Raw genomic sequence first — 12147 nt, 5'->3', positions numbered from 1 at the left:
GAAAAAGGGTATTTGCAATGAATAACTCATTGGTCTTGCAAAATTCTATCATGCAATCTCCAGTGTTATTTCTGTCACTAAGGCCACTGGTGATTCTTTTTTGTTTCCACCTTTTGCATTCTAATCACCATTGATAATCAGCACATCTTGATTGCGTGTTTGGTCAATTTCAGACTGCAGAAGTTGGTGGAAATCTTTAATTTCCTCATCTTTGGCTTTGGTGATTGATGTATAAATTTGAGAAACAGTGATATTAACTAGTCTTCTTTATAGGTGTATCAATATTACCCTAACACTGACAGCACTGTACTTCTGGACAGATCTTGAAATTCTTTGTGATGATGAATGCCACACTATTCCTCATCAATCTGTCATTCCTGGCATAGTAGGTCACATGGTTATCTGATTCAAAATGGCCAATACCATTCCATTTCAGCTCACTAATGCCTAGGATATCAATATTTATGTGTTCAATTTCATTTTTGACAACTTCCAAATTTCCTGTTTCATACTTCATACATTCTATGTGCCTTTTATTAATGGATGTTTGCAGCTGTTTTTTCTTATGTTGAGTTGTGCCATACCAGCAAATGGAGGTCCTGAAACCTTTACTCCATCCATATCATCAAGGTCAGCTCTACTCTGAGTAAGCAGTTCTTCCCCAGTCCGACATGAGGGGCTGATCTTCCAGCACTATATTGGACAATGTTTCAGGGCTATTCATAAAGTTTTCCAGTTTTGCCTATCCAAACCAAACTCACTGCTGTCAAGTCGGATCTGACTCATAGCGGTCCCTTCTTGGGTTTCCATGGTGATATCACTATGGAAGTACATCGCCCAACCTTGCTCCCAAGGAGTGGTTGGTGGGTTTGAACTGTGCTAAAGGGCAATGAGGCCATATCTTCTGACCTCCTCTAACTGCACAAAAAGACCGAATCACTATCTGTAGCCCAAGGCCTATTTGTGCAAGGCCAAACATGCTGCCTCCCTCCAGCCCTTTCACCAACCGTTCCTCCCAAAGTACCCACCACCTCTCTCCTGGGTCTGATAATTCACTGCAGTGGCCACACAGAACTCACAGATTATGGGGTTTATTAGGAAACACCAGATTACAATTCAAGTTCAAGAAAAACGCTCAGTCTCTCTTAGCCCACTGTCACTCACCCAACAGTCTCTCTCAGCAGTGTATGTCCCTCAGTGTCTCTCTCAGCAATGCATGTCTCTTTCCCAGTAGTGCATGTCTCTCAGGAGCACGTTCCTTCTCAGCAGTTCTTCCTTCTCATCCAGTAGTCAGAGAGAGCTCTGCCTCTAGGAGGCTTCCTTTTGAGCCTGGCAGAGTGGCCAAACTAGCCAATCATAACATCAGGATACTAAGCACTTCAGAGAGTGTGAACCTCCCAGATCATTGCTTTGTGCCTGCCCAACAGAAATACCCCAGGTGGATAACATTTACAATCAGGAGCTCCTCAGTCACTTACAGAAAATTCCACCACGGAGTTTACAAAGACTTATGGCTAGAAATCACTGCAAACTGACAGCCTTCTGGCTAACAGTCAAATGCCTTAGGCACTGTGCTACCAGAGTTCCCCCCAGTTTTACCAATAGAGTCCTTCAATATTGATTCTTGAGGTTTGAATATTTCCTTCAGTTCTTTCAGCTTGAGGAATGCTGAGCATGTTCTTCCCTGTTGCTTGTCTAACTCCTAACCCATTTCTAACAAATGTGTCTTTGCATATTTCATTATAATACTTTATATTCTTTTCTTGAATCACCCTTTGAAATCTTCCGTTCAGCCCGTTTACGTCATCATTTTTTCCATTTGCTTTTGCTACTCTACATTCAAGAACAAGTTTCAGAGTCTCTTCTAATATCCTTTTTGATCTTTTCTTTCTTGCCTGCCCTTTTAGTGATCTTTTATTGCTTTCTTCATGTATTAAGTCCTTGATGTCATCCCACAACTCATGTGGTCTTTGGTCATTAGTGTTCAATGTGTCAAATCTATTCTTGAGATGATCTCTAAATTCAAGTCTGTGCTTTGGGTCTGATGGACCTGTTCTAATTTTCTTCAGCTTCAATTTGAACTTGAATATGAGCAATTGATTTACTATAGTCAGCTCCTCACCTTGTCATGACTGATGATATTGAACTTCTCTATGATCTCTTTCCACAGATGTAGTCAACTTGATTCCTATGTTTTCCATCCAGTGATTCACATGCGCAGTCACCATTTATGTTTCAAACAAAAATTTGTTTGCTATGAATAAGTCATTGATCTTACAGAATTCTATCATTCCATCTTCCACACTTTTTCTATCACTAAGGCTGTGTTTTCCAACTACCTATCCTTCTTTGTTTCCCACTTTCACATTTCATTCACTAGTAATTATAAACCATCTTGATTGCATATTTAATCAATTTCAACTGCAGAAGTTGGTAAAAATCTTGTTTCTTTGTCTTTGGCACAAATTTGAATAGTTGTATTAACTGGTCTTCCTTATAGGCATATGGATATTATCCTATCACTGACAGAGTTGTATTTCAAAATAGATCTTGTAATGTTCTGTTTGACAATGAATGCAGTGTCATTCCTCTTCAATTTGTCATTCCTGGCATAGTAGATCACATAATTAACCAACTCAAAATGGCCAATGCCAGTGCATTTCACCTCACTAATGCCTAGCATATTAATTATGTATTCAATTTCATTTTGATGACTTTTAGTTTTCCTAGATTCATACTTCATACATTCCATGTTTTAATTATTAATGAATGTGGCAGCTGTTTCTTCTCATTTTGTGTTGTGCCATATCAGCAAATGAAGTTCCAAAAGCTTTATTCCATCCTTGTCATTAAGGTTGACTGTTCTTTGAGGAGGCAACTCCTCTCCAGTCATATTTTGAGTGGTTTCCAACCTGAGTTCTTATCGTCCAGTACTATTTCATACAGTGTTCCACATCTATACATAAAGTTTTCACTGGCTGTCTTTTTTTTTGGTGGGGGGAGTAGATCACCAGGTCTCCTCCCTGTTCTCTCTTAGTCTAGAAGCTCTGCTAAAATCTGTCCACCATGATTGACTCAGCCAGTATTTGGTAGCATAGCTTCTAGAATCACAGAATCACGTATATATATATATATATATATATATATATATATATATATATGCAAACCTGAATGAATGAATAGGGGAAAAGTGGAAGAACATAGCTAGATTAATATTTACTTGAAACCTGGGCTTGCACCCTTTTTTCTATACAACTTCTCAAATGTATTGAATTTGTGTATGTGTGAAACTTGGATTTTCTTGGGAAAAAAAAAAAAGTATTATTCAATCCTTAATTGGCAATAAGTTCCTTTGTGTAACAGAGAAGATTCAGAACTCAGAAAGTCTTGATCCACCCCAGACCTATTTTCTTACAGATCTGGAAAATGAGATAGCAGCTTCACTTGCCTTGCTTTGGTTTCTCTTTGGAAAATGTGCTCATCAAATTAAATGTGTTGAAGACCTTCTAACTCTAAATCATGTGAATTTAGTAGTGACTCTTGCATACAATTATATGCATTCTACTACTAAACTTGAAACAGGAACTGTCTTCTTATTACTGCAAAATATCAGGTTATTGTGTTGCTGAAGTGTCTCTCTCCTTAATCTTGCCATCCCATACATTTACAGAATGTATGGGTTAGCTGATACATTTCGATAGACTCATCTCTCCATTGTGATTCATTTGTGCAAATTTTAATTCAGTATTAGTTGATTGGAAAAAAAAGTAACATAAAATAAGTTTGTTATTATATTGTTAAGTCCTCTACAATTCTAGTGATAGAACAAAAATTGTATTGGCTACTTCACATTATTCCTTGTTCTCTAATTCTTATACCTCATGGCCAAGAATACACAAATGTCTTCCTCCAAAAAAAAAATTAAATAAATAAAACGACTATTTTCCCTTTACATACACATTCTAAAAAAGAGCAAACAAAAGAAAATAAAGTAGAAAAGAGACAGCCCTGTGCATTTTCAAGCTCATTTCTGTATTTTCCATAGATCTTTACCACAAAGGCCAATAATTCCTTTTTTGACTACATAAGAATTTTAATTCTCTCTATCTAATCTAATCTAATCTCTCTCTCTCTCTCTATATATATATACACACACACACACACACACACACACGCACTTATAATTATGTAAGCAAAATTAGAGCAACTTACTATAAATTTATTCCAATTCTCTGGGAATAAACCCATAACTAGAAACAATGGGTCTCTAGTAGAAATCCATAACTATCAGTCAGTATTTGTCATTCCTGTTGTTATCTCAACATACAATGACTGACTCCCTTAACCTCACAGGCAATCCAATTTTGCCATTGCATTGATGGAGCAGGTGAAACATCACACCTTGCTTAAAGGTAAGTCAGTTGCCCAGCCTCATTGGGAACATAACAAGCTAAGAAGAGTAATCTTTATTCTCAGCTTAATAGTTTAATCAAATACTCCTGGACGAAAATGGAAGCTGTAAGGTTGCATTGTGTGTCATTCGAGAAAGACTTCAGGAGAAAACTGCAGAATCATGCTCAATATAATGGAACTGTCTGTTATTTGTGCCTCTGTTTCACATATTGCCACAACCCATTATATTTAAAAAGGTGAATATTACCAAAGATAAATGAAATATTATCAGGTGAATGCAATCTTGTTGCAGCTGCTGTGCGCATAAGCAGTCATTTCTGTGTAGTATATTTGTGTATTGATGCTGTGAAATCCGGGACTTTAGAGACAAGCTGTCAGTAAGAGTGTGTTATCCCCTTTAGGAAGAATTATTCAATTTAGCAGTAAATAGATCAGGATGCTAGGAAAAGTGATGGTAAATAAGACCCTGGGATACAAGGTAATTGAATAATCATAGTGTTCATTCTTGTTCAGATGTTCTACCATTCATCTTGAAGGCTTGAAATAATAAATTCCTTATTTTGCACATGTCACAGCACTAGAAATGTTCTTCTCAAATGGCAACAATAGCAGATATGGAAATTCATTTCCAAAACAACTTCCCACCAAAGTCTTCTTATTCCACAATTCTAAGCCCTGTGTCAGAATTTCTTTCTTTCTTTTTTTTTTTTTAATTTAAAAGCTAGATTTTTTTTTTGCTATGTATTAGCAGGAATAAATATAATTACATAGATTTTTTTTTTAGTTTAATAAAAAAGCAGTAAAAGTAAGTGTCAGTGTCTATGCCTGAAGTTAAAAGATATTGCATGTAATCTGTTTACTTGTGTGGCACTTTCTGTAGTGGTAATTTTGTGTCAGTAAGGAAATAGTTGGATTTGTACTAACTTGTAGAACATCTTCCTCTAGTTTTCTGCTTTTTCTCTCACGTAAACAACCTCGCCCTACAAACCCACTGAGCCACCTCCAGCAACTTCTTTATCACCATTACTTCTACCTCTTTAATATTATCCTCCATTAACCCTCAGGAGAAAATGCTTCAGCCCAATGCACCAACTGATTTCTTCCATCTACATACCTTGGTCAAACCCCATATCCTGACACATCTTTTTTCCTCTTCCCACTCATCTAATTCTTAGTTTATTTAAAATAAAGATCAACCCCTATATCCTTTGAAACCTTCCATGGCTACCCAAGTTCATTTTCTTTTAGGGTCTTCTGGACCACAGATGGTACTTGGTAGTAATTGCCATGCCTGTTTTATGATTTCTCTTATTTTGAATATGTTCTATCTCTTTACCCAAATTGTGAGCTCCTCAAAGGCAAGAATCTTGTTGATTCTTTAATGTCTCTTATTTTGTCCTTTGCTTTGGAATCCACCCATAGGGCATCTCTGCCTTTCCTTCAACTAACTGCACCTCTCTAGGTCACCCTTGATCACCATCTTGTCTGCCAACAATTTGCTGGACTCTTAAGTAGCACCTCTTGCTGAAACACTTTGGTTGGCTTTGTGGTCCCATGCTTTCCTGCTCTCCTCCTCCTTCCTGACTTACTGGTATCTCAGTCTCCATTGCTGGCTTAGAATCTAATATTGAAGTAAATCCAATGACACAAGGCTATGAACTTGTGCTTTCTCTTCTCTTGTCTGTGTATACATCATCTCTACCTGTATAAAAGGTATAATATTGCAACATTAAAGCCAAGAAAGTGCATAAGCTATAATTATTTCTACAAACTGACTTCCAAACTCTTTCCTACTAAAATACTTCATATAAACACTTTCAGGTAAGTGTGGTTTAAATCTCTAAGGTGATTTCATTCCAAATCAGAGAAGTGTCCTCTTCAGAACTCTCCGTTGCTGAGTCTGGATGCCTGTGAATTTACACAACTACAGCATCCAGTTATTCAAATAACCTGAAGGCTGGTGCCCACATTTTAAGCATCACTATCTCTTTGTTCCTCTGCTGTCCTGATTTTCAGTTTTTGATGTCCTTCACTCAACGTGGGCAATTCCCAGTATTCATATTGACAAGAAGTACACATTTTCGTCTGCAGTGATCCCACAGAGTGGAGCCATTTCCCCTCATTTTAACTAGAAATGAACCAACCAGCTCAAGTTAGTGCTAAATTAAAAAATCACATATCTCCTGTTATAGGTAACATAATCTTATGGCTTTATGTACTTTCTATCTGCTGTGTGGTTTTAGTATTTGAATACTCCCTGAGTTTTGGATTTCTGTGTCTTGTTACATACTTAACAATTCCACTTGGATATCTAGCATATGTCTCAGCTTTAAGTTTGGCAAACCCAGTTCTTATTTTCTGTCCCCTCACCCTGTTTCTCCCCTATTCTTTCTCATCTCAGTAAAGAGCACCACTTCCCATCCAGTTGTTCAAACTTAGACCTGGAATATCCTTGATTAATCTTTAATTTCCCCATTGCACCAATCATCAATGAGCCCTACTTGCTCGATCATTTAAATAATTTTCAATCCTGACTTGTTCTTATCTCTTGTATTATTGCCTTAGTCAAACACACCATCAACCTTTGCAGGACTATAGTGCTGTGTTGTCAACTACCATTACCCCAGCTCATGGCAATCCTATGCACAATGGAACAAAACTCTGCTATGTCCTGTGCCATACTCATAATGTTGTTGTTGTTGTTATTTGCCATGGAGTTGGCCCCGACTCATAGCGACCCCTCCTTGGGTTTCTGAGGCAGTATCACTACGGAAGTAGGAATGCCCAACCTTCCTTCCGAGGAGTGGCTGGTGGGCACCCATAATATGGTAACCCCATAATTGATCAATAGGGCTTCTTTGGCTGATTTTCAGAAGTAAACAACCATGCCTTTCTTCCTGGTCCATCTAGGTGTAGAAACACTGCTGAAATCTGTTCAGCATCATAGCAACACAGAAACCTCCACTGACAGACATGTAGTGGCTGTACTTGAGGTGCATTGACTGGGAATTGAACCCAGGCCTCTTGCATGAAGCTGAATCACTCCCACCTTGGTTCTAATTCTGGCTCTACCAGTTGTATGGTTAAATTATTGTATTGTTATGAAAATAATGTGCATGCTATACTTTTTTGCCAACTGTAAAACCCCTCACATGTTTATTTTCGTAAGCAAATTATAGGTTGTGGTTGAGTTATTTACTTGGGTACATGATTTGCAAAAAAATATGGTAATGTCTGTGCTTCAATTTGTTCATCTTTAAAATAACTATTAAAATCACCTACTTCCTCTAATTTTTATAATGATGAAAGGAGTAAAGCCATATCAAGTGCAAAAAAAAAAATAATGCCTGGTACATTATTACTAGTCAAAAAGTATTTTGTAATAAAACATTATTATTCAGTATAAGTAGCATATCCAAGCACAGAGTTTGGAGTCAACCAGACCTACTGATAAAATTCCTGCTTTGTGAGGCCATAGGAAGTTACTTAACCTTCCAAGCCTCAGTTTTATTATAGCTGATGCGAGATTCAAGATGTCTAAATGTCTATCTGATAGGGTTGTTGTGAGGATTATTGAGATCTTGCATAGTAATCCCACTGCCATTGAGTTGATTCCAACTCATAGTGACCCTCTAGGAGTAGTGTAGAACTGCCCCCATAGAGTTTCCAAGGCTGTAAATCTTAATAGAAATAGATTGCCTCATCTTTCTCCCGCAGAGCAGCTGGTGGGTTCAACCTTCTGACATTTTGGTTAGCAGCTTAATGCTTAAACCACTACACCAACAGAGCTCCTTTGGATAGTAACAGCTTTGCATATAATCTGTTCTCATTAAATGGCAGCTATCATTGTTATCTTAAGTCCATATTCTACACCTAAAATTGATTCCTTACCTTTTTCATTGCCTGTGGTACATATATATATACCACTTACATTTTCTGTGTCTGAAGTTTCTTGGGAGGCTTTTTTCCCATGTATAGTACATGCTAATGTCAGGGCAGGGACATACATGTCTGTGTAAAACAGTTGGAAGTTCATCAGCACCATATTGCTCTATCGAGAGGTATGAAGTGGTGCATCCTGGAGGAGTCATTGTATAAAACTTTTCTCTCTTTTGGCTTCTGTATAGCTAGATAAGGCATAAAAGTATTTATTGTTTCCTGTGTATTATTGGAAAGTTGAGGTATTCATCATTAGGTAATATTCAAGTGAATAAGTTATTTTCAGGTGCAATATACAGTAAGCACACATCCTTGTTGTACTTCATGCCCGCAGGTACATATAAATATCACTTACATTTTTTGTTGGCTCCTCCTGAGTAATCCTTGGGCTAAGAGCTGTTGCAGAATACAAAGCAATTATGAGGAGATAGGACCATGTTGATAAGAGTCATGAAAGGTGCAAAACCAGAAGGCTTTCTGTCAAGTGTTAGTGTCAATTACTCCATTTTCTCATTGACCTTAGCATCATAGATAGTTTTACAATGTGGAACTGTAAAACAGGTACAGATGTAACCAACTGTCCTTCAGGATTGGTCTTATTAGGCAGTTTATTGTACTCCAAGAAATCAAAAGAAAAGGAAGACCCTTTTTTTTTGTCAAGAACAAGCCAGGAGTCAGCAGAGTGCCAAATGATGTCTGGCTCTGACTGGCTGGAAATAATTTACTTGTTATGAGAACCAGAAGGCAATGCAAAGAATGAAGTACTAAGAGCAATTATGTGCATCCAGTGCACATAATTATGTGTTACCCTGTGTTTTCAAAAGTTTCACTTAATAAAATAAAGTTGCTAAGATGCACCATTTTTCCCATGCTGCTCCCCACCTATCCTGTCGACAGTGTCCATTGGGACAGATATGTCCCACATAATATTTCTTGAAACTATTGTACCTAATAATTATATCTACAAAATCTTACAAGCAAAATATAATTTGATAGTGAAAGGATTTAAACAGCACAGGAAAACATGCCATGATCTGAAACTACCCATGAGACGCCAGCCTTCTTTCTTATCACTAACTGTAGCCCACACACGCAACAGATAGACCAGATGCTCAGTTGCCTCTCCTCTGTCACTTTTTTCTCAGTGGCATAGTGCCTGAGGCATTTGACTGCTAACCAGAAGGCTAGCAGTTCAAACCCACCAGCCACTCTTTAGAAGGAAGATTGGGCAATCTACTTCCATAGTGATACCGCCTCAGAAACCCAAGGAGGGGTTGCTATGAATCAGGTCCAACTTGATGGCAGTGTGTTTTAAACAGAGAACATACTGGTATTGAAAGGTACAAAATGGCTATGTAGTCTGACAGCCAAATAATTAATGCTTATTTGATAATGAGGATTAATTAAATAGATTTTCCTAATGTACATACTAGGATATGACCATTTGTATGAAGAATCTCCACATAGATTTCTACAGCAATGTTTCAGTAACATTTGTTATATATATCACAATGTGTCAACATTCTCTGTAATTGTGTTCTGTTTATTCCTTTTCCAGTGTTCTGGTTTCCTTTCCCCTTATCTTCTCATCTTTGCTTTTGAGTAACTGTTGACTATTTGGTCTCATACTTATGTTTTTTAGTTAGGGCACTGATCTTATGAGTAATATTCTTTTATTAGTGTGCCACTCTGCTATTTTGGTAAAAGGTAATCTCAGGGGATAGATTTAGGTTTAAAGAGTGTCTTAAAATGATAGTCTCAGGGGGTCTTCTGTTTTGTTCCCTTCCAATTTGTCTGGCTTTTTTTTTTTTTTTTTTCTTAAATAAGAATTTGAGTTTTGCTCCATATATTTCTCTCAGTCTACCCGGGACCATCTATTGGTACTGATATCTACTGGTCATAACCATCAGTGGTGATAGCCAAGAATCATCTAATTTTTCTGTTCTCAGTGTAGATAAGATTGTGGATTATGTAGACTTGTTTCTTCTCAGAGCTTTTATTTCCCTTCTTACTGTTTTACTCCTGGTGAGTGGAGACCTGTCATTGTGTCTTAGATAGTCTCTCATAAGCTTTTAAGACCCCAGATGCTACTCATTTCACTATGATGCTGATCATGATTTTTGTGAACTATGCTGTACCAATTGACTGAGTTAGCCCATAAACCTATCATCATAAGCCTTCAAAACCAGAAAAGGTATATACCTTAGAAGGTATCCAGTTATGTCTGAGAAGCATATACAGTAAGCAATGCAATATACAGTAAGCACACGTCCTTGTTGTACTTCATGCCCGCAGGTACATATGCATACTACTTACATTTTTTGTTGGTTCCTCCTGAGTAATCCTTGGTCCCTAATGGATATATATGCCTGAACCCACATCTTTGTATTTAAATGTATGTAATAGAACTACCAAGGAGCTCTGGTGGCATAGTGCCGAAGGCATTTGAACTGCTAACCAGAAGGTTGGAGGTTTAAACCCACTAGCCACTTGGCAGAAGAAAGACTGGGCAATCTACTTCCGTAAAGATTTATTGCCTTGGACACCCAAAGGGGGGTGCTATGAGTCAGAATCAACTCTATGGCAGTGAGTTTGGCTTTTGTTTGGAACAGATCTACCAGCTCTAGTGGTTCAGTGGTTAAAGAACTCAACTGCTAACTGAAAGGTCAGCAATTCAAACCTACCATGAGAGACAGAAGTTTCAAACTGCTGTTGTAAAGATTTACAGCACTGGAGGTGTAAATTTAAACCCTGTGGAACAGTTCTACTCTGTTTAATAGAGTGGCTCTGAGCCAGAATTGACTCGATGGCAGTGAGTTTGATTTGGTTTTATAGATACTTCTATCTTTTGTCACCTACATATGTATCTGTATCTGTGTTTACACCATTTTGCCTATACCCATCCATATGTGCTCAAACTCAAATTATTTTAGTTTTAGTGTGCTGTCTACATCCACAACTGGTGCTACTTTTTCCATCACCAAAAATAACTAGTCTTCCCTGTATAAAAAGTATTTTCCTCACCTTACCCCCCTTTCTGGAAACCACCTATGGACATTGGTCTCTTTGTATATATCTATCCTTATCTTCTTTTAAAAGAAGGATCATATAGTATTTGTCTTTATATATTTGACTTACTTCATTTAGCTTTATGCCCTCTAGGTCTATCCATGTTGTAATATGCTTCACAGACTTATAATTTTCTTTGCAGTTGCATAGTATTCCATTGTATGTATGTACTGCAGTTTGCTTACTCATTCATCCATCAATGGGCACTTGGTTTGTTTCATAAACTGTGGCTAGATACCACAAAGTGTGTGGCAATGCCTTAACTGTATGTATGATACAAGGCCTAAGGACTTCTTCCATCTCTGTCAAGGGAAGCGCTAAACATATCTCTTTTCATCCAACACCATATAGCTTTTTAATAGTAAAGGTAAGGCTTTAAAACCTGTGTCTGTTGAGTTGATTCTGACTCCTTTTGACCCTATGGGGCAGTGGTTGGTTGTTGTCGTTGTTGTTAAGTGCCGCCGAGTCATGTCTGACTCATAGCAACCCTATGCATAGGAGAACAAAACAGAACAGCACCCAGTCCCGTGCCAGCTCCGTGATCCTTGCTATACGTGAGTCCATTGCTGCAGCCACTGTGTCAATCCATTTCATTGAGGGCCTTCCCCTCTCTCATTGACGCTCCACGTTACCAAGCATGACATCCTTCTCCAGGGAATGGTCTCTTCTGACAACATGACCAAAGTAGGTGAGACAAAGTCTGGCCATTCTCACTTCCAAGGAGCA

The 12147-nt window shown here is 37.9% G+C and overlaps 1 protein-coding gene and 1 non-coding gene across 2 annotated transcripts in view; one reads left to right on the top strand and one right to left on the bottom strand.

Moving 5' to 3' along the window:
• RGS7 (regulator of G protein signaling 7) overlaps positions 1–12147 on the top strand; it is a 566544-nt gene that overhangs the window by 124657 nt on the left and 429740 nt on the right. The gene's annotated exons all lie outside the window — the stretch shown is intronic.
• LOC122150149 lies at positions 11640–11765 on the bottom strand. Its single transcript, XR_006163511.1, has one exon. It is a non-coding gene; the product is annotated as a U6atac minor spliceosomal RNA (small nuclear RNA).

This window comes from Orycteropus afer, unplaced genomic scaffold (assembly GCF_000298275.1).
Source record: "Orycteropus afer afer isolate SDZICR_OR568_19922 unplaced genomic scaffold, OryAfe1.0 scaffold00096, whole genome shotgun sequence".
Taxonomy (NCBI): domain Eukaryota; kingdom Metazoa; phylum Chordata; class Mammalia; order Tubulidentata; family Orycteropodidae; genus Orycteropus; species Orycteropus afer.
This window is presented reverse-complemented; position numbering and strand designations above follow the sequence as displayed.